Here is a 22,584-nt window from a genome sequence, read left to right as displayed (position 1 = left end):
ACTCTGTTAAAGACCATACTCAGCACATATCCTGTTAAACATTAGAGGTCTTTAAACGTTGGGACAAAATCCAACATCTGGAAACCTAAGTATGAAATTAATCATCGTGTCTTCCAAGCATGGTAGGGACAAAGTTTGGAGTTGCATGCTTCCCCCTCACACCCATTTTGAAAAAGAAAGAAAGAAAAAGAGAGAAAAAAAGGCTGTGACTCTTCTCTTTTGAATCTGTTCACAAAATGTATACATATTTCAACAAAAACGCCTTTATACTTCAATGCCTTTTTGTTAATCATTCTTTCTAGCTAAAAAGAGAAAGATTTTTTGGCAGATAGTAAGTAAATACACAGTTCTTCCTCTGCAGATGTAAGTTGAAGATAATTATGCTTTATGCTTTAATTACAAAGACCCAAATCTTAAGGATCTTTCCTAGACAAAACATAGCCTTGAGACGTGAGAATTTGTCTGTACACACATTAACTCCAAAGAAGAGGAATTTTTTTCTGCCTCCTTCCCCCCTCTTAGCAATCTTTTGCACTTCAGTCTTCTGCATTAACGGTAATTTTCTTGCCCCGGCAGTGCTAAAATAGAACTTCTCTGTATATTGTGGTTACTGTGCGGTTAAACAGCACGTTAGCTGTCCTGCAATACAGACCAGAGGCCGGATCCTGAGCTGACGGAGCAGGCAGAGCTGCACAGCACAGCGCACACGGGGATCAACTCCAACCCCACTGCAGGGACAGTGACACCAGCTGAGGACGTGCCACCATTGGGACCACTTCTTTCAGTTCTGACACTACCAGTAGTACTTTACAGTGAATTACTACACTCTGAACAGAATATATACATAAATGAAGTGGCATAATAGCACTGTGCTAAAATGCGTCGAGGAAAAGAAAGTTGTTTGCTTTTGATCACTAAACCCTTCGACCACAGAAAAGTTTAAGAGTTCAAGTAAATCAGCTGGTGTCCTTCATATCTAAAACATGCTCAAAAAGCTACACAATCAACACAGAAAAGTAGCTAAAACAGAAAAAAAAGTTTGCGTATAGAATTGTACAGAATTAGCGCTCTGATTATTTTTCCAGAACCCCTCCCGCCACCAAAAAATAAAGACCCTGAAACATTTATCTAGGGGAGCAAAATGTAGTCACATTGCTGAGAACAATGAACCACACACGCAACAGGAATCCTGCCAGAAAATCCATTCAGAAAGATCACCTCTCCCATTCAAACCGGGCTTCAAGGAGGCTGCTCCGGCGGCGCTGGGAGGCGGCCAGGCCATGGGAAAAGCGTGTCTGCTCTGATAAGATACGGGCAAACTGCACTCAGAATTTCCACAGTTCTGCCCTGGAACTGGAATTACTTCAGCACACTGTACAGAGATGTAATTCTTACAAATGTAGCTTTCCTGCTAGTAATTTGAGTATATTAGTTGAGCGTGCTAAAGGGTACTCATTGAAGGAAAAATAAAATTGTCAGAAAGCGTAAGAGTGGCCGGGAAGAATATCACTTCTGCAGAACTGCTCTCAAAACCAGGGTATTTTGTATGAGGGAGAACTTTCAATATGTGGTGCTGAAATTAATTCTTCAGAATCCAGTCTGGGAATTGATTATTTATCCTACTTTCAGCAGCTTTCCCAGGTAATCCAAATTTGTAATGATTACGTAGCATTTGCTGGGAAATCATTAATGGGAGGACAATTCAAGATAAGCTTCTTCTGTAAGGGTCCCACGGCAGGATTTTCTCACCATCCCCTCCCCTTGGTACCTCCTGGCTTCAACGCTTCAGCACGTGGAAGCCCTTGGTGACCCTGGGTGCTGGTGCAGCTGGGCACAGCTCTGCCCTGGCCATGTCCCCTCTGCCCATCGCTGCTTCCAGGCTCACAAAACCCCAGGACCTCGACAGGGGCTCTCGGGGTGTCCCAGCCCCAGGTTTGGGCACCTCTGCCTGCACAAGGGCAGGGCACGGCGTGGCCTTGGGCACGAGCACCCGCCGGCCACAGGAAGGACAACTGCGATCTGCTCTGGTGACCCTGCGTTAGCGTTGGGATTGGACTGGGGGATCTCCAGAGGTCCCTTCAATCCCAACCAGCCTGGGATTCTGTACCGTGTGTGCATCACCCACCACACATCCAAACAGTCACCGGCTGCTGTCCTGGGGCAGCACGGCCCGGCAGGTACCAGTGACAACGCGAACGGGACAGCCCCGTGAACGGTGTTTGCCTGCCCTGCTTGCACGGTCAGCCTTCCCAAAGCAACCATTCACTCACTTCTCAGGCATGAACTTGAACCCCCAACAAGAAACCCCACATTATCTCATGTCCTGAAGCAAGAAACAGAAAGCTAGGCACACTTTACACCTAGCACGCCAGAAGTTCAAGCTCAGCTGAAGGTTTATCACGGGACAGCCCTGGTTTAGTGAAAGGAGGTGCCCGAGTGCCCTCCCCTCAACCTCCTCCTCATCTGCAGCCCCTTTCTGTCCAGGGGTTTGGCTGCTTGTCCAGCTCAGCTCCTGTTTTTCCTGCTCCCCTCCTCGCTCCCTCGCCTCTCGCCCATGGAGAGGCCCCAGGGCTGGTGGCCCCTGTCCCCCAGCGAGCCCCGTCCCTGCTCCCACCCCTCACACCTTCTGCTCAGCCCCATCACTCCCTCTGCACCCTTTCTTTTCTCATCATTCCCACATCCCTCAACATTTGGTTTCTCAAACTACCAACCTCAAAGTGATAAGGCCGAAATCCTTCTAAACCCTTTTTCTGTTAACAACACCACAACCTTCCCTGTCCTCAGGCTCACTTTCCTTCACCAGAGGCTCCTTGTTTCTGGTGTAATGATTCCAACACAAGTATCTCTTTTTATTCCTGCAAAGCATTTCATTTTCCCTCTGCTTTCTCCATCTGTTCCCCACACCCATCGCTCCCCCTGCTCTCCCCACCCACCCCATAAACTTGCCTATCAAAGAAACAGTCTCTGCTTCAGGCACAGAGAAAACCAGGGTTGAGCGCAGCGCACAGACAAGACCACTGAGCCCCACTGCGAAATCGCGTCCCCCCAAACAGTGCGTGTGCTCCTGCCAGCCCAGGCGGCCCATGTGCTGCTGCCCCTGGATCCGCTACCCCTGAATCCGCTGCCCCTGGATCTGCGGCCTCCCCAGCACCAGAACGATGCTCTGGACACAGCAGCTCATTACTTGGTAATGGCATCAAAAGCTGGAGCTGTGAAATAAAGGTGTCTATACCAAGAGGGAAAAAATGCACCATCTCTGGAGGACAGGGAAGTTTAATACCAGTAGACAGTGTTGCAATAACTTGTTTCCACTAACTATTTTAATGCTTTCTTTAACGTCCTTTTACACAATACCCAAGGGCTTCACCTTAATGAGAATCAGGTCTTTTTACTCCCAACTCAGTCCTTCACCCTCCCTTATCAATGTCATTGACTTTCGCTGCTCAATTGGGTGGGATGTCACAACAAATTAAGCCCTGCACACCTAAAATAAAGGTCTTTCAAGGTTCCTGCTGAAAGCTTTACAGCAAGACAACCCCAGTGTCCCCTCAGTCCTCATGCATTGCTTGATGACCCAGAAGGCCCCAATTTCTGTCCTTTGTGGAGTTTCCCAGCCCGCTGTGCTGCAGATGCTGCTCTGCTTTGGCTCCAGCACTAACCCTGTTTGCTTTAATGGGGTCAGACCGGGCCACTGCTAAAGGAGCTGTTGCCAGTTCTGTGCACACAGAGCGTCCCCAGAAAGCACGAGCACCCGCGCAAGGGAGAGCAAAGGCTCTGGGTTGGGACTAAGTCCCTCAAAGTCAACAGAAGTAAACCTGTGAGGTAAAACAGCAGCAAATAGAGGATGGTCAGACCACAAAGGAGTTCCCTATTCCTCAGTTCCTTCTTTAAAAACAAATCCTAGGAAAGGCAAAGCCAAGACACCTTACAGAAAACCAGCTTTAAAAAGTAGGAGTCCAAATGAACATGAACTGCAGGCACACAATTTCATGGAAAAGGAAAAGAGAACGCTTCACATTGCAGATGAAACCAGTATCCGTGGGACAGAACATCTAACAACAGCAACCATCAAAATTATAACTAGAGCTGGCTGAAAAACACCATCCTCCTGTCTCCTGGCAGGGGAAGCGGGGAGAACAAAACAAGATTTCAAAATATTTCATTTGGGGGCTAAAAAGTTATAAATTCTGACATTTTTGCAAAACAATATACTTCGAGTGATTTACTTCAATCAAAGCCATAGCATAAAGTTGAAAGGAAGAATGTTGACTTGATTAAAACAGTTCAGCTCTATTACTTGAAAATGTTGATGAAACCAGTGTGTTCCCGCAGAAGATCTAGACATTTTAAATGTGCAACTTCTTTAAATTAAGAGGGGTATTTCATTGGGAGATTTTTTCTCCAGATGGTTTCATTTCAGTGCTGAACCAGAAAGCTTATTCTAGGTAAGCAGAGGTGACAAGAGGCACTTTCCTTCAAAGGCTTCACACAAACATCATCTTTCTATGTAAAGGTTGCCTCAGAGATGGCAGAACAACTGCAGAGGGTGTGCACGTGTGGAAGAGATGCTGCAGGATCAAGAGCATTCTTTCAAATGCTGATGGAATAAGAAGAGGCAGCCATTTATAAACAAAAAGCAATAAACAGAATAAGAGGACAACACCTGCAGGAGAATCCACTGACTTCCAGCTTTGAAGATGTGACTTAACCAGCTGCAGGTCCCCACAAACAGGTTTAGATAGAACAATTCTTTACGCTACCTCTCAATTCCTCACTAAATTGCCCTTTTTGAGGACGGTGAAAATAGCAAAGTTGGTTTAATATACATGTTCTTTTGAACAGTGTGCAGAGCCAGTGGCAAGCCTGATGCGAAAGCAGAAGGGGGCAGAGGGCTATGACCCCACGTGCCATGTCCTGGCAGCACCCTGGGTGACACTGGGGTCAGCACCCAGCTCGGCCACCGATCTACGCGCACAGACAAGCCTGGCTACGTGCTGAGCTGTGGGAAAGCAAATGCAGCAGCGGCGCTCGGCACCTGCGCACAAAGCAACTTCATAACCCACACAGCAGCTGTGAACAGTTTTCCCGGTCTCCCAGTGCCACCCAGTCCAAACTGGCTCTGCAGGCTCAGGCTGTACATGACCAGTGACCAAACACCGGTCTGTGATGTTGAATCTCCTCTGTATCACGTTAGTGAAAGCATTGCAAAAAGCCCAGGAGGAGGCCGAAGCGCACGTGCACACCCACACCGAACGACAGGGCTGAGGTGTTTCGCCAGTCTGTGTATTTTAGCACCTCTCCCCAGCCAGACCTCGCTGCTCCGTGGCCAGCAGCGTTTCAATGGCTGCAGTCAGAGCTTAGACTAGGGGAGGAAGAAGGGAGGGGACGGAAGGAAATATCCATTGAAAAACAATCCCTTTTAAACACAAGAGAAAATGGAAATCTGTGAGAGATCTTTCTTGTATGAAAACCAGAAAAGCCCCTAAGCTGTGCCAGGCAGGGATTAGCTCTTCCCTTCGCACCCTCTCGGTGGGAAAGCCGGGATCTCAGCGCGCTGGCCGGCTCCAGAGCACAGGGAACCCAAGGGCTGCTCACCAGATGAATGAAAAGCGCAGAAGGGTTTCCTTTCCTGCTCTTATGCAACACACAGTGCACAGAGCCAGTCGTTTCTGCCTGCTAATTGATGAAATTTGAGATGAGCCGAGGTCAGCCTCCTCATTCAGGGCACCTGGGCTGGGGAGAAAGAGGAGAGGGGTAGGACAAACCTCAGTGTAAATCCAAATTTGATGAACTGCTTTTTCTTATCGAAAGCAAAGCATGAGGTGCTTAGTCACTTAGTGTTGTCAACACTCCAGTTCTTGGCAAAATCAGCCCATTTTCAGAAGTCATAGTTTTTGCAGGCGGTTTTCTTCAGCTTTATTTTCAATAAGGAACCAGTTACTGTTAACCCCCTTTTCAAAGAAAAGCGTAAAAAATGGACATTTGGGAATCTGAAGGATCGTTACTTCACAGAGAACTCAAGAGTGGGACAAACAAGGAGTGAGCAGCACGGGATCAAAACTCACATGGTTTCCCAGCAGCGGCTCCGGTAAGACCTCCCCTCCCAGCAGAAGCGTCCCCGGGGAAGAGATGCTCCTGACACTCTCCAGGACATTCCCCACGCTCAGATCCAAACGGGAACCTGACACGCTGCAGTAACGGAAAAGCATCACCCAAGGTATTTCAGCTGAAGTAGCCAAGCATTAGCAGAGCGAGCAGGCAGCTCTGGGATGTATTATTCCAGAATGTGCAGCTTTTGAAGCCATTTTTGAAGTTCTGAAGAGTGAAGGCAGCTTTTTTCCAAGTGAACGATGGGGCAGAGCAGAGGAGGGGAGAATTATGTCTTGGATCTAGCACGTCAGTGCTCTCCCTCGCCCAGACCAGCCCAAAATAACAGGGCAAGCACTTGGCTCATTGAAGAGCGAAATTCTACGTCATTGGGAGTCGCCACTGCAGCAGATCCAAAGTGACTCAGGGGGAGGATGGAGCTGCAGAGGAGCGAGAGAGAAACAACTCACATGGGGAAAAGGAGGCAAAGAGAAACCCCATCCCACCCAGCGCCCACGGCTGCTCCTGGCCCAGCTCTGACAGCCGGCGCTGGGGAGCTCAGCAAAGGCGCTGTGCGCAACGGGGGCACGAGAGCGGCTGGAACGCGGCAAGCGCAGTGCCTGGAGCTTGTGACAACCAGCAGGGACGCGGTGTCCCTCAGGGTGATGCCAGCGCGGTGCCTGGAGCCTGTGACAACCCGGACGGACGCGGCGTCCCTCGGGGCAATGCCAGCGCGGTGCCTGGAGCTTGTGACAACCCGGACAGACGCAGTGTCCCTCGGGGCGAAGCCAGCGCGGTGCCTGGAGCCTGTGACAACCCGCACGGATGCAGTGTCCCTCGGGGCGATGCCAGCGCAGGGCGCAGGACGCTCAGCATGTGCTCGCAGCAGGGCCAGAGTCACTCTGCTCTGCTAAAGTAGGAGCCGATCTCCTTATTTTCACTGAAAATAAATGTGTTTGTTATTGATGTACTTTTATTTTTTCCTTCTTACACCACTAGGTTTCAGGTGACTGTATAAGCACCTCAAAAAACAAAATTAAGTAATCCAGCTATTTCCACGACAGCCAAAAAAATCTGGGAAAAGATTAAAGCAAACTCAGCAACAGCCATTCAAAAGCGTTTCCCAGGGCACAGCCAACAAAAACTTGTCAGAGCTCATAAGTTATGGACTAATTTGCACAGAGAGCTGTCTTGGCAGCGGGCAGGCTGAGCGTGCCCCCCGGCTCCACGGCCCCGGCGCAGCCGCGCCATGCGGGGCAGTGCAGGAGACGCGGCTGCACGGCTCCGGTGACGGCTCCGGTGACGGCCCCGCGGCGATGCCCTGGGCTCAGGGAACTCTGTAAATACCGGGAGCTGCTCTGATGAGTGAAGGAAATGAATTTTTCCCATTTACTTAAAGAGCTGCACTCCTCCCTTCCCTCTCAGGACAAAACCAGTCCCTACTTTCCATGATGCTCTCCATTATTTAGATACTCTTTTTTGTGGGAAACCATAGGCAGACGATACCCCTGTACAGTTTCATAACCACGCTCCCTAAAAAGCATCCTTGTAAGGCCCTGCATTATGTTTTTCTCCTTTCTTTCCCGAACCTTCCTCCAGGACACCCCTGCCCCTTCCCAGTGTCCCACAGAGCTCACACGTTTGCGGGGCTGCTGCTGAATCTCACCAAGGAATGAAAACCAGGGGCAGCGGCACACAACACCGAGCGCCTCGTTTCTACTCCCTCTGTGATTCCCAATCCCCGGTTCTTCTTTCGTCAATGAAATTACTACAGTGCTACTTAGAACTTTCTGTAAGCAACAGATTCCAGCTTTGGATTTGTTTCTTTTCTTAATCAAGTTTTCTATGTCCTGCCTGCAGCGCAGTGCCCTACACAGCATCAGGAATGCACATCTTCTCCTGTTGTTGGGAAACATGCTGGTGGCAGCACCAGGGCATTACAGAGACACACACCTGGGTACTATCTACCTACTTTTGGAACAGTTAATTAAAACTCCTCCACGCCCACCCTAAAATACAAATTAGGCAAAAGAAAGACTACTGTTTAACTGACAGCTTAGCAAGTGGCCTTTCCTGCCCTGTGCATTGCTCCGTGCCAATTTGGAAATAATTAACAATTGTTTTCATTGAGAGAACACTGAAGGGAACTGCAACAGTTTCCACCTGTGGGGCAAAAGTTCTCACCAGCCAGAGGAGCAGCAGTTCCTCCAGCGCCTGGACTTCAACCTCAGAGCTCAGCAATTTGGGACTCTCCAGAGTAATTAAGAGGGGTTTGCTTCAGTCTGCCGATTAATTCCAAATCAGTGTCAAAACAAAATGTCAATGCAGTGAGTTTGCAGTAAATAATTTTTCAGTAAATATGTCCTGGCCTTGTCGGTGCTGTGATTAATAGCAAAATTCTATCTGCCGATGAGGTGAAAAAAACACATATTGTACAGTGAACGCTTTACAGCCTCTTACTAATTTGTTCACAGTTGTTCCATGACTTTTACACAAAGCACTGTCAATGGACACCTTTTGATCCACAGCACATAGAGCTGCTGTCTCCAATTAGAATTTCCCAAGGAGTAGGCTGTGAATCTTGACATGTTCCCCTCAAAATGCACAATAATTTTCCACAATGTAGCAAAACCCCCAGAAGGACCCAAGATCAAACTCTTCCTTTATGACTCACCAGGATCCAAATCTGTCCCTCAAGAGTAAACGTGCTTTCAGTAACCAACTGTAGCAACAAACCAGCTCCTTTCATTAGCTGTCCTGTGCTCTGCAGCTGAGAAAATATATCTGCTGCTCTCCCGGCTGTGGAACGCACCTTGCTGAGACCCACACAACAGCGGTGAACTCCTGCACACCCACCATCCTGCCTGTGCTCCAGCTCCTCAACAAATCGCAGAATCCCAGAATGTCAGGGACTGGAAGGGACCTCGAAAGCTCATCCAGTGCAACCCCCCCGCCGGAGCAGGAACACCCAGATGAGGTTACACAGGAAGGTGTCCAGGCGGGTTGGAATGTCTGCAGAGAAGGAGACTCCACAACCTCCCTGGGCAGCCTGGGCCAGGCTCTGGCACCCTCACCATGAAGAAGTTTCTTCTCATATTCAAGTGGAACCTCCTGTGTTCCAGTTTGCACCCATTGCCCCTTGTCCTGTCACTGGTTGTCACCCAGAAGAGCCTGGCTCCATCCTCCTGACACTCCCCCTTTCCATATTGATCCCCATGAATGAGGTCACCCCTCAGTCTCCTCTTCTCCAGCTCCAGAGCCCCAGCTCCTCAGCCTTTCCTCACACGGGAGATGCTCCACTCCCTGCAGCATCTTCGTGGCTGCGCTGGACTCTCTCCAGCAGTTCCCTGTTCTGCTGGAACTGAGGGGCCCAGAACTGGACACAATATTCCAGAAGTGGTCTCACCAGGGCAGAGTAGAGGGGCAGGAGAACCTCTCTCGACCTACTGACCACTCCCCTTCTAATCCACCCCAGGTACCATTGGCCTTCTACTGGGAGAGAGCAAGCACGGACATCGCTGCCTGTGCTCCACTGCCCTGTTCTTCTGGCTGGGAGCAAAACTGGAGAAGAAAGACTCCTTAGCTTATTACTGCTGGTAGATAAAATGCTAGCTGAGATCTATCCATCACAGGCACACCAAGGCTTGCAATCCTCTTCAAGTTTCGGAGGCATCACTGCTGTCCTCTTTGCCTCCACCTCACACTTCAGGGAAATGTCTCTGTCTTTAGTCACTGGCATTGCATTTTCTTTCTTACAGTAAGTTTTCTTAGAATTTTTCATTTTCCAAATCTTCAGCCCTCAGCATGTTCTTACTGCCGAAACCATCCCCAATTGACAGTGACCCTGAGAGTGCTCCAACCTGAACAGAGTGTCTTCCTGACAGAAGGGAGGGACAAGAATGAGCAGCGCAAGATGAAACAACTGTCCTGACCACGACTTCTACTTGCAAGGCTTACCTGGAGTAAGCCTGGCCTGAACCGACATCCTCGAGCTCCACGGCAGGACAGGTCAGGTAGGACCTCTGAGCCAGAGCTCAGTCTGAGCCTGAGCCTGCACACAGGAACCGCGGACACAGGACGAAATGGAGCTGTAAAAGATGAAAGGGTGGGTGCATCTCCCAAGAGAAACTGGTACCAGTACCACTAAACAGTCATCTCCTTTGCTCCACCACCACTCAGCTGAATTTCCTGATTTCCCAATCCTATGGTTTTCCATAAGCCATGAAGGAGGGGACAGAGTTTAGAAATCAGCTCTACAAAGGCTGGGTTAAGGATCCAGCCTTGTGATTTTGCATTGAAAACTGCTCAGCTAATTGATCTGCTTGAGAATCTGCCCAGCTCTTCTGTGGCATGAAGACGAGGAACTGGGATTTACTCCAGCACTCGCATACATGCCCACGCCATGAGACAATGGGCTGCAGACACAGCACATCGGTAGTGAATGGACTGGATGTTCCAGGAGGCATCTTGCCAATTATCGATTAGTGAAGTCCAGAAAAAGCAACAATGATCACTCCTCAGGAAAAGTTTACTCTCGTATGGTGACAAAAGAAATCCCAAATCAGAGTTATTATATATACCAATTAGATTCTTTAGCTAAAGCGAAAAATTATTATTTTAATGGAGGAGAAACTGGAACATTTGGTTAAAATGTTCTCAAAGAAATGTTAATTGCCACAGGCATTAAACAAATGGAAATCAAAGCCTACCATTTGTGGAGCACTTTGAAAAGTTTTAATGCAAAAAACATGCTGGAAAGAAACCTTCAATTTTTCCTCATGAATGAAAGCGAATCCCTGTAAATAAAGCTCCATCTATCACGCTGCTAATCAGCCGGCAGCCGCAGATGTAATCCATCCATCAAAAATGCTCCTGCACAAACTTTCCATAAAAGATAATGGAATTAATTTGGTTTGTTGGATACCAAAATGTGAAAAGATGCCTGCTCTGCTATTCCAGCCCAGAGCCACTCATTCAGCAACAACAATAACGCCAGATGTAACCTACAGAAGCTACTCTTGCAACACCTCCCATCTCCCACCCTGCCTTCATTCCTCACCGATCCTCCACGAGTTGCGTAAGAGAAGCCGGGGGTTGCTGCGTGCCTCCCAGTTTTGGGAATTCAAGCCACCCTGCGCCTCACGGGCTGGGTGTGAGGCTGGGGAAGGATTTGCTCCTCAGCCGGCGAGTCCTCAAGGTGATGGGCCAAGCAGGTCGGGGTCCCAAGCACCCAGTACACACACACCCTGCCTGGAACCCTTCCTGGCATCTGCTGCAGCACACAGTTCTGTGCACTACACCCGATGCTGACCAGGAAGATGACGAGCTCCTGCGGACAGACAGACTCAGAGCTCTGCCGGGGAGGACCTGGATTTGAGCCCCATTTATCCATCAAGAGATGCCAAGGCCAGTAATGCCACCTCATTTACTGAAGATTAGAGAAGTGTTTCAGAGGAGGCTTCATATTAGATGGTGGAGAAAGTTTGGTGCGTCTCTTCAGTGATGAGACCTGTTCTCTTCTGGGCAGCAAAATTATTTATAACCAACCTGAAATTGATTTAAAGCTATTCAGAGGCCGTCATAAAATGAAGGCACTGACTGGTACTTTGAAACTCGTAAAAGCAAAATATCTATTATAGTATTAATTCTTTCTGAAAGGTTTCAACACAGATATGGAAACATATGAATCCACAGGGTGGTGAGACCCTGGCACAGGCTGCCCAGAGCAGCTGTGGATGCCCCATCCCTGGGACTGTCCAAGATCAGGTTGGACGAGGCTTTAAGCAACCTGGTCTAGCAGAAGGTCTCCCTGCCCATGGCAGGGGGGTGGAACTAAATAATCTTTAAGGTCCCTTCCAACCCAAACCATTCTGTGATTCTATGATAGTTCTTGTACTCCCCTGGCACGTTTTTGCTCCCTAAGGAAGGTGACGGTAACGCACAACCCTTTTGTCCACTGCACATGTGGAACCCTGGATCCTTAACTCCTTCCATCAATTTCAACAGCTTTGTAGCACATCCAAATTGTCCAAGGTGTAACTTCGACTTGGAGAATCATCTCCCGGGGATAGGAGCGCTGTTTTTATTCTGCATACTGTACAGAATCTCCAACTCACATATCCAGCAATAACAAAGAGATAGTTTCCTATATGTCTAAGTACATTTAGACAACTTCAGCCCTCAGATGCACGTTTGTAGTTCTTGTGTTCATAATGATTTGTGGTTCTGTACCATACTCACCCTACAAACCAGAGTGGTATTAGACGAGCAAGTCTGGTTTACTTTGTAAGTTATACATCACATTTTCTATTACCACAGAAAGCTAGTATGGTCTGCTGTGTAAATATGCAACCCATACTCATAATATTTTAAGTTATCGATCATCAAAAAATAGAAGTAAACCCACCATAACTTGCAACTAAAGGCAGAACAATCAAATTTAGAAATCTCGGCAATCCAGAAACGCTAATACTGCAAAATTTGACTTTTTTTCTAACGGGGAACATGCGATATTTAAGATATCTAACAAAATAGCAATTTTACTGCAAGTGTTGCCCAGAAGAGAACAGGTCCTGTTACTCAAGAAACCAACCAGACTTTCTCCAACATTCATGAGAAAGAAGTAGACCCTATCAAATATACTGAAAATTACACTAGCCCCGTCTTCTCGTATAAAATTTTGGGCAAAATGAAAATATTGACGTAAAATTTGCTTGTCATTTTGGGCCACACTCACATGTTGCTTCTATGCTGGAGAGAGAATCCAGAGCAATCAACTGACTACAGCTCTATTTTTGCACTAAGTTAAGTACATGCAGGTACACCTACCAACAGAAAATGCTGATGAATATTTTTTTGTATGTTACCTTACGGAGGTGCATATAATTTAAATAATAAGAATATGTGTTTTCCTTTGACATCTTGGTTTTTTGAGCACACTAGCCAAACAGTAAACTGAGTCTGATTTTCATTACAATGAACAACACTCCAATAAGGTGGTATTGACCAGGGAGCACCATTTGTTTTGGTCTTGATACACTAAAATACATACATACGTTTTGGTCACTTTTCTCCTGGAAGGTGAGGAAGTTATCTTATTTTCCAGCTGAAGAAATCCTACAACTGTAAAGATGATTTACACAATAGGGAAGAAATCATTAATACAACAGAAGAAGAATGAGGCACCTGCAGAGACCCTTCCTGCGGCACGACCTTGTCTCACCGAGAATGATCTTAAAACATGGGAGACATTCACACCCAGCTGGCTGATTTTGGAGGCTGGGAGAGGGAAAATTTGCACCAGATTTCCAAATATATAAAGGTACCACAACTTTGCAGAATCACTTCTGAAACCAAGCTTCTGATACAGTGATCAAAGTATAAAGAACACGAACAGAGCAAAGAGGACCATGAATCTAAGTCCTCTAAAGATCACAGGTTCAGTTTAATTTCAGTTTCCTACAAGACCCCCCACAAGTGAAGCCTCCTTTACAGTCAGCGGAGACGTGGCTAAAACTTCCAAGGGCAACTAATATCACTGATAATCTGGTTTAGGATGGATGGATGGATTGCTCCCTAGATGTGAGCTTGTCTTTGTGCACCATACGGGGACCTTACACGATCAATCACCTTATTTTCAGGTAGATAAAGCTGAAGAGCCTGTCATTTTTCAATTTGCAAACAAGAACACTGCAGGGAACATGAACAGCATTTATAGAATCGTTAAGACAGAAAAACTGAAGGAGATATTAATTCCCCACATGTGGACCACAAAAGTGCAGAGGCCAGTGTAGAGAAAGCAATCGTTCCCCAAGAGGCCAACTGGAAGAATCCCAGCAGAGCTCTAAAAAATGATGGGCTCCACCATTCTAGCAGTTCCAGGTCCTTCAGAAGAATGGAGAAGGAAAGTGGTACAGCCTCTCACGATTCTGCCAATCCTCCATTTGACTCGTAGGGCTAATTTTTACGGATGGTGCAGGATGCGCATCACGATGGAGATGTTCCATTCTGTTCGTAAGGTCAGCTACGTTACACATCGACACGATAAGGACCATCAGGATCTGGGTCTTCATCGCTTCCACACTACTCTCAGAGAGCCAAAGCTCTATAAATCAAATAAAACAGAACTTTACGGCATGGAGACAAGATGAAGACATCGCCAATCTATCTGATTATAAATGTAACATACTCCTGTTACACACGGACTATTGTCAGTATATACTGACCGTGTTATATACTGACCGCTGCCTTCCAAGTCCTGATAGATAAGATTTCCGATTTGGAATGTGTAACCAAAATTAAGGTTCACTCTTAAAATAATGTTAAACAATAGCTTTCCACATTACATTCCAATGCCTAGAACCACCTCAGCTGAGAGGCGCTGTTCTTCCTTCAGGAGAGGATTTCAAGTTGTTTGACTCTACCCTGTTCATTTTACACAAATGCTATTCCTTTCTTACAGATGAATATGATCTGTTGAAGACCTGGAACATTTTAACCCATAGCAAAACTCATTCAAAAGTACCATCTGGTCTTCCCGCAGGGGCACAGTAATGCCAGAAACTGTTCAACATTCCATAAATTAAGACCATATAATGGATAGCTCATTGTTCAAGTGACGCAAGGAATCATTTGGAACCTGATGACAGATGTTTTGCTGGGATTTTGCCTTAAAAAAAGCATCCAATGTATTATTTTTTGTTTGCTTCTTTAAAAACTTCACATTCAACATTAAACAGCAAAGGTGTGTCACAATCTAGACCATCTCAAAGCCTGGCTTTGTCCCCACTTCTACCAGTGTCAGCAGGGTCCCTTCTACCAACTACAGCCCGCTGGGACTGGGCCAATGGTTTAGGAACAGATTCACTGAAAAACCCAATTCTGTTCTCATTTACCTTGCTATGTGTCTGTTGTACCTCTATGATATACTTCCTAAGAGAACAGAATTCAACCTTCAAGTTCAAGAGCCATTAAAATACATTCTGTTTTATAGATGTTACACCAATATATTGCACTCTCACACCCCTACACACACACCACTCACCTACTGGTAGGAAACCCCAGCCAAAAATGAACTGCCATCTGCTATTCCTTTCTATATCCACGCAGAAGTTTAATCAATACAAAGGCTGGACATAAAATCCTGCTATGAGTATGCATCATTCGAGTCAACAATACGACAGCCTTCAATTGCCATCCATACAGAGAAATCACAGATTAAAAAAAAAAAAAAAAAAAGTTCCGACAGAAAAATAAAGCATGCGCGAGAGAAATCAATAGTGCTTAACTGGAAAAAAATGGCAGTAGAGAATCCTGCACCCCGGAGCGGGGCCGGTGGCACCGTGCCCAGGTGTCTGGGATGCTGGGGACACGCCGCTCGTGTCACCGGGAGCGGCGCGAGCCTTGCTCCAGCGGCTCAGGGCAGGGCGTGCACGGCTCAAATCACAAACCCGCTACACACCGCTGCATTTCAAAACCTGCGAGTGCCACGGGTAGGTAGATGGCACTTGCATGCTCTAAAAGTGACAGGAATTATCATCTAAAAATTGAGCTATTCAAGCCTATAAAGTTGTTACTTAAGACTACGTATGGAAGCGTATACAATTATTATTGTCTCTTTGTGAAGCTCTCACGCTGCTATAATAAAATGTGCAGAAGTAAAGCACTTTTAGCCCAACCATTCCTATCCCCAGCGACAATGCCTATATTTTTCCATCACATCAGATCCTGGACGGTGGGGGCAGGGCAGGAGTGGCGAGGAGGGGGAAATGCAACTTGAGAAGTGGTAAGTGTGTCAAAATCTAAATTACTCGGAGATATTTTGCAGCACAATCATCCTTTATGCTTGTGCAGCTCGGCTCATATGGCTCACATTCAGCCTGTCACACTGAATCATCGCTACTTCTTGACTTACATTAACAAAAACAAACCTAACTTTCGCTGCAGTATGTGAGGTAAAACGCTCTCTGAATTCCCAGTCAAAAGGCCAGAAGCGGCGTTAAAATAACTGGTTTTGTAAGAAGTTCACTGCTGAGGAGAAGATAAAAAGAAGCCTGCGAAGATCTGACTAATAGCACAAACACACGTGTTGCTTATGGAGTATTTCGCAAAAAACCCCGTACTGCAGAAAGCTTTGTCCACAAGCAGAGTAGACCCAGCTTTAGCAGTCTTAGCTAACAAAGCAAACCCACCTCTCTATCTGCATAAGTCTTTAAACTGTAGCAAACAGAAGATATTTAACAAGAGCTTTGGAGTCTGATGAACAGTTAGAAAGTAAATCTGGAAAGCAAAGTACAAATCCAAAGAGAAACACGGCCAGATACAATCAACCAGCAGAACACAAGGCACAAAGCAAAGCCAAGCACTCAAACAAACTTATTTTATGCTTCTCCCAGTAAATGTGCAACAAATGTCCCGTTCGGAAGGATTTCTGCTGACCTGCGGGTGCGCGGCAACGCGGACACGGGCAGTTCTCCTGTCACCTTTTGTTCCCAGCCATCTCAGCTGTGCTCTGCTCCAAGCGCTGCTCACCCTCCCCAATCCCCTCTTCCAGCTCTATCTTAGGAACTGCCCAGATTTTGTAGTGTAATCTGAGCAGGGAAGTACCATGTGCCTATGATATGGTTAATGCACTTTTTACCCCCTGCGATGCCTTAAGGAAGCTGCCTCGCATTTCAAAGCCCAGCCTGTGGCTGCCTGACCCCGGTGTGGCCAGGGCAGCGCTGGGGCTGCCTCCTCCACCCCAGCGCGACCATCAACCCCCCCCCAGCTCCTGGGAGGGGGCGCTGGCCAGGCTGGGAGCCCTGGGGCGCCCGGTGCAGAGGGGACCACAGCCCCGCAGCACAGGGAGCCCGCTCTCCTTGCCGAGGGCCACAGCGCGGTGCTGGGGACACCGCTGTCCCCACGGCCACCACCAAGGCCCTGCACAGAGAGCTCTGGGGAGGCCCCGCGACACCCCGCGCGGTCCGGGCATCTGGCCCGGGATCCCTGGCAAGGAAGATGTTAAACGGGGTGTGCTGCAAGGCTCCCATCCACTCCTCTCCAGTGCTGCCAAAAGCTGAGCGAGAAACAACCTCTGTTTCTTCTGCTAACAGAAAAAAGCTTTCTGCTACACACACACAAACACCAGCCCCTAAACTTCCTTCCATTAATTCTTCTGTTAATATTCTTCTGTTGCTATTGACCTGTTTCCGTTCTGCATTTCCAATCATCATCACTCTTAATGATGAGATTACGCTTCAGAGAAGCATAAATTCTTCCCAAATTCTGCACAGGACAGAATTAACACACAGGTGAAGCTGCGAAACGCCAGTGAGGGCACAGGGCAGAAGGGGCAGAGCCGTCCTGGCAATCCTGCTCGTCCAGCCCCAACCACACCAAATCCCAGCGGATTAACACTGAGCTGGGGGAGGCTTTTCATGAATGTTTAGATCTTAAACAGGGTCAAGTGCAAACCATCAACGGTTGTGCTATTCCCCAACTTTCTTGAAAGCAAATTCCATGTCACGCTGATGTCACCACTGTCAGTGTCTCGAACATTGCTAAATCCAATGGCACGGGGGGGCTGAGGGAGCCCCACTTCACAGAGAAACGGGAGGTTCCTGTGGCTCTCCCAGCCAGGTGGGGGAGCAGCTGTAGCTGCTGTGACAGCTGAGAAAGGGCCCTAAAAGAGAATAAAGGGGAGCAACAGTCAGGGGTCTCGACAAAGGAACGACCTAAGACACAAAGATGGCAGAAGACAGAAAACCTCTGGGGGAACTTTCTCTTGGCCAGAAGGCAGCAAAACAATTTCATGTAAGGAACCTGCTTGTTTAATTCTCAGCCCTGTGAGTAATACCTTGTGTGGGATTTCTAATGATCGCTTAGTCCATCTGCAGACGTTCCCCTTCTTCAAACTCTAGACCTTTGGACAAACCAGTTTATTCTAAAGCGAAGGCACTAGTTGCATCTTCCCTGTTGCATAATTAACTAAAACCAGCTATGTTTGAAATCAGCAAGTGTGCAAGGTAAAACCTGAAATAATGCACTGTATAGAGCTATTTCAGAGAAAAAGATACGTTCTTCAGTGATGAATTCAAGATCTCAGCTCGGAAATTTGATCTTCATCAGTTATAACGACAATTGCCTACAAAAAAGTTAGCAAAAAGGAAGAGAAGTGATCTCAAAGGTTAGGAATTATGGCCAATAGCCGTCTCTCTTGCTGTGTTTATATCCACAGCTTGTAGGCACAGACATCATCCCCACTGCGCCCTGGGCAGCGCTCTGTGGTCCTCACCCCATTAACGTGGGACTCAATGATCTTAAAGGGCTTTTCTGACCCAAATGACTCTCTGACGCTATGACACTGCGCTCCTCCGTCCCCAATTCACAGCGGTGACCCCTCCGGTGTCTGTGAGGCTGCGCAGGGAGGGCGAGTCACAGCTCGCTCTTCACTACTTCGCTTCATCAGCCTGTACAACAGGCTATAATTTGCTGAAATTATCATTAATCAAATCTTATTTTTCTCTAAAGCAGCTAATGAACAGCCAATTAAGTGTCTCAGTGATTCTGAAATAACAAAGGGACGCTCTCCGAGTGACAACCAGCAGCTACTTTAGAGCACAAGCCAGCATCACAGTAAGATATGGGACTAGAAGGTCCTTTCACCCACATCATTCCAACACCACTATTTTTTCACACTTCAGATAGTCCCTCGGAGCTCAGAGGCCCTGAGGACTGTGCAGGGCTGAGCGTGTCACACGGAATCCCAGAAAGTCAAGGACTGGAAGGGACCTCGACAGCTCATCCAGTGCAACCCCCCTGCCGGAGCAGGAACACCCAGATGAGGTTACACAGGAAGGTGTCCAGGCGGGTTGGAATGTCTGCAGAGAAGGAGACTCCACAACCTCCCTGGGCCAGGCTCTGGCACCCTCACCATGAAGAAGTTTCTTCTCATATTCAAGTGGAACCTCCTGTGTTCCAGTTTGCACCCATTGCCCCTTGTCCTATCACTGGTTGTCACCGAGAAGAGCCTGGCTCCATCCTCCTGACACTCCCCCTTTCCATATTGATCCCCATGAATGAGGTCACCCCTCAGCCTCCTCTTCTCCAGCTCCAGAGCCCCAGCTCCTCAGCCTTTCCTCACACGGGAGATGCTCCACTCCCTTCAGCATCTTCGTGGCTGCGCTGGACTCTCTCCAGCAGTTCCCTGTTCTTCTTGAACCGAGGAGCCCAGAACTGGACACCCCCTCACCGTGTGCTCCCAGGGATTTGCTCTTTTTTGCTGCCCCGAGTCTGCAGACACCCCCTTCCCCAGGCAGCTCTGCTGGGAGAGCCCATCCCGTGCCCATGGCTGCTCCTCGTGCCTGCGAACAGCGAGGAGGGCCCGGGAGCACCGGCAGTGCCACACGGCTGGGGACAGGTCACCGCGGGGGTGTCGAACACGGGGCGGCCACCGTGACGCAGCCAGATCCAGCTGGAAGGGCCTGGGCACCCCAGCCTGCAAGTGTCTGTGGGTCAGTTCACATCTTTTCCAGACTCCAAACAAATCCATGAAAGCTTCATTTTGATCTATAAATCAGGATGAGATTAAGATATATAAACACAACTTAGTACGGTACCCAAAAAGCAAGGAATGACATTTTTAAAAGAATCCATAATCTTGGTTTTTGAAGTATTTCTTCAGCGGCGGGACCGCACTGGAGAAAAGAATGCAAAGCTTAGAAGCTTCCAAGAGAGGCTCATGTGAAATTACATTATTTCGAGATTTTTCCAAATCACTAACATTTTGATTCTCAATGCATTTGTAAGAATCTGCCAACAAAAAATTTTTCACCGTCAAAAGAGGCAACTTTTTGTGGTTTGCATCTGGCCTTTTTTCCAAGTTAAAAAAAAAAAAGATTTTGCAGAGAGCTTATGCCATTTCTGTAGAAACTTCTGCAATCCACAATGACATAGCATATTTTTTCAAATAAAAAGCAAACCCCCGCAAAAAAAGAACAAAGAACATCCTTTGTTTCAGACAAAGAATTTCAGGAGAAACCACAAAATGTTCAAGCAAAACATTAAACATTTGATTTTCCACCCATTTTGCCAGCAGTCGAAGTTTTCCCATAGTTCTAATATCAGTGTCAATAAGGCGGGGAGGGGAGGGAGGTCAGCTGGACCACACGCCACAACTTCGAATCTGTGCTAAGCGAATGAGGATGGAGATACGATGTGATTTGCAGAAAGCAGTTTTCTTCTTTAACTTTTCTTTTGATGAGGAAATGAGATCTGCTTAATATACCCGTCAGGAAAAAAATGCCACTGCGAACCAAGCAGAAGTATTTCCTCGCATTATCACGCGGGTGCCGGCCCTGCGAGCGCCCCGCTCTGCCCCCCACCCCGTCACCCACACCGACGTCCCCAGCACCAGGACGCTGCTGGTGGCAGATGTTATTTAGTCTCTTCAGATGGGTTTTAGAAAAGCAGGCTTAAAAAGAAATGGAAACATTTCATTTTAAACCCAGTGGAGACTATTAAATAAAACACACGCATGCTTGCCGGATGCCCTTCGCTCACTATTTTAGTGTTTTTTTTTTTTTTCCAGTGCAAAGGTATTTCACAATGGTGGCAACACCTGGAGCCTCAGTTGCGTGTGATAGTACCGCAGTGCCCAGCGCTGTGACTTCCAGCCTCAGAGACAAGCAACCACAGGCTACAGAAACGCCACCAAGATTTAGAGTTAAATACATGTAAGAGTCTAGTCTAGAGGTGTGTTTCATCTTCATGATAAAGATCATAAAGTGCTAATTTATTTTTCACTCTTTACAGGAAGAGAGGTTTTAGTAAACGTAAGTATATACCAGTGAGTTTCCTATTACTAGAATCTTAGTTCATTTTATTAAAATGTAGCAATAAAAGCAATGCACTCAAGTTAACCTGTTTGCCCAGACTGAAGAGACATTATTACATGTTCTTGTTCTTTTACACATCCTAAATATTCAGACACTTGCAACACCCCAGGGTATAGTGTACTATGTCAACACTCTGAGAAGAATGCAAAAATCTTAATAAAAATGAAGAGAGATTGCTTATCATGCGCTCTTGCTATTGATGTCTGCATTTTAGAAAAACCGACAAATGATTACAAGCACTTTCCACGGGACACATCCTTCTGCATGCACGAGCAGCCATGCCAGAAACCAAACGGCACGGCAGAAAGCAGACTGCATCTTGGCTTTGCTCTGAAGGCAAACTAACGTTTCAAAGCATGCTGCCGTTCTTCCTGCTGGGCAGATCCATTTACACTAGTTACCAATTCAGAACTGAGGGGTAATCCTCCAAATCAATCCGTTCTGTACAGAATCAGATTGCATCCCTTCCAAGTGGCCGGCCAAGTTTTATACATTAATCATACCCAGTCTTTCAAGATCACCAGACGGTATGTTGTACTGATTAAAAGACAGAGCTCCATGCACGAGGCAGATTAGTTTAGAGGAGGAAAACATTATATGCTAAGTGTTCTGGTTATGAAAATCGAATAAGTAATAAATAAGCCTCAACAGACCTGGTAGGGCCACTGGGCAAGCCTCAGCAGCTCAGTAATAACGATGTTCTCCTTTGTAATGACTCCATGTGGCTGTTGGCGAGGCCATGGTGCCTGTGCCCCCTTCCGACACCCATCAGCTGCCCAGCGCCCGTCGGCTGCTGCAGCCGCCTCGCACCGTCCCCCCAGCCACTCCAGGAGGAAAACGAGACAAACCCACAAGCCAGCTGGATTCTCTTCAGCAGTCTAATTAGTGGCCTGAGACAATCCACTTGATTTTGCCTAAAGCAAACTAAGAAGTGCTCATAGGAGCTACACAGCCAGCAGAGAGGAGGACTGCGACCTCCTGCCAAGAGGCAGTGACAGCGACGGGAGGTTGTGACAGCGACGGGAGGTTGTGACAGCGACGGGAGGTTGTGACAGCGACGGGAGGTTGTGACAGCGACGGGAGGTTGTGACAGGGGAACAGCTCTGGCATCTTCTCTGCCAGCTCCATTAAAAGCCAGTAATACATTCTGCAAAGCTAAACTTTCTTTTTTTTTTTTTTTAAAAAAAAAAGGGGGCTTTGGTATCCAAATTAAAATCTTGCAGCCTGTTCCCATGCAAAATCCATCACAAGTGATACATCTGTGGAGGACAGCTGGAACAAATCCATGACTTAATGACATGGTAAAAGCAAACAACTTCAAATCATGTGAAATACTACTGTGGATAGACGAAACTTTACAGCGCTCACATGTTACAATAATTAATCATTTCTAAACAGTTGGTTTTAGTTCTTAAAAAAAATCATCATTTGCAGAAGTGATTTTTTTTTCCATTCCAGCCATATATTTAAAGCAGCATTCTCCTGTGAAAAGGTTTCAGGCTACACAACACTTCAGAGTTTTACATGTATTCTGTCTCTCTCCTATCTAGAGATTCATGACACCAACAAAACAGTGTTTCTGGCTTTCATCATCTTTTTCTTTTTTTGTAAGTATTCTGGC

At 47.1% G+C, this 22,584-nt stretch overlaps 1 protein-coding gene across 5 annotated transcripts in view; it reads right to left on the bottom strand.

Annotated features, from left to right (window-relative positions):
• FBLN2 (fibulin 2) overlaps positions 1–22,584 on the bottom strand; it is a 106,464-nt gene that overhangs the window by 70,676 nt on the left and 13,204 nt on the right. The window contains exon 1 of one of the 5 annotated variants that reach the window (XM_065642688.1): positions 16,525–16,618. The exons of the other annotated variants lie outside the window; for them this stretch is intronic. The gene's annotated coding sequence lies outside the window, so the exon portion shown is untranslated. Of the gene's footprint in view, positions 1–16,524; positions 16,619–22,584 lie in introns of those variants that run through there. 5 annotated transcript variants of the gene reach the window in all.

The sequence above is a fragment of the Caloenas nicobarica genome, chromosome 11 (genome assembly GCF_036013445.1).
Source record: "Caloenas nicobarica isolate bCalNic1 chromosome 11, bCalNic1.hap1, whole genome shotgun sequence".
In the NCBI taxonomy this organism is placed as follows: Eukaryota; Metazoa; Chordata; class Aves; order Columbiformes; family Columbidae; genus Caloenas; species Caloenas nicobarica.
This window is presented reverse-complemented; position numbering and strand designations above follow the sequence as displayed.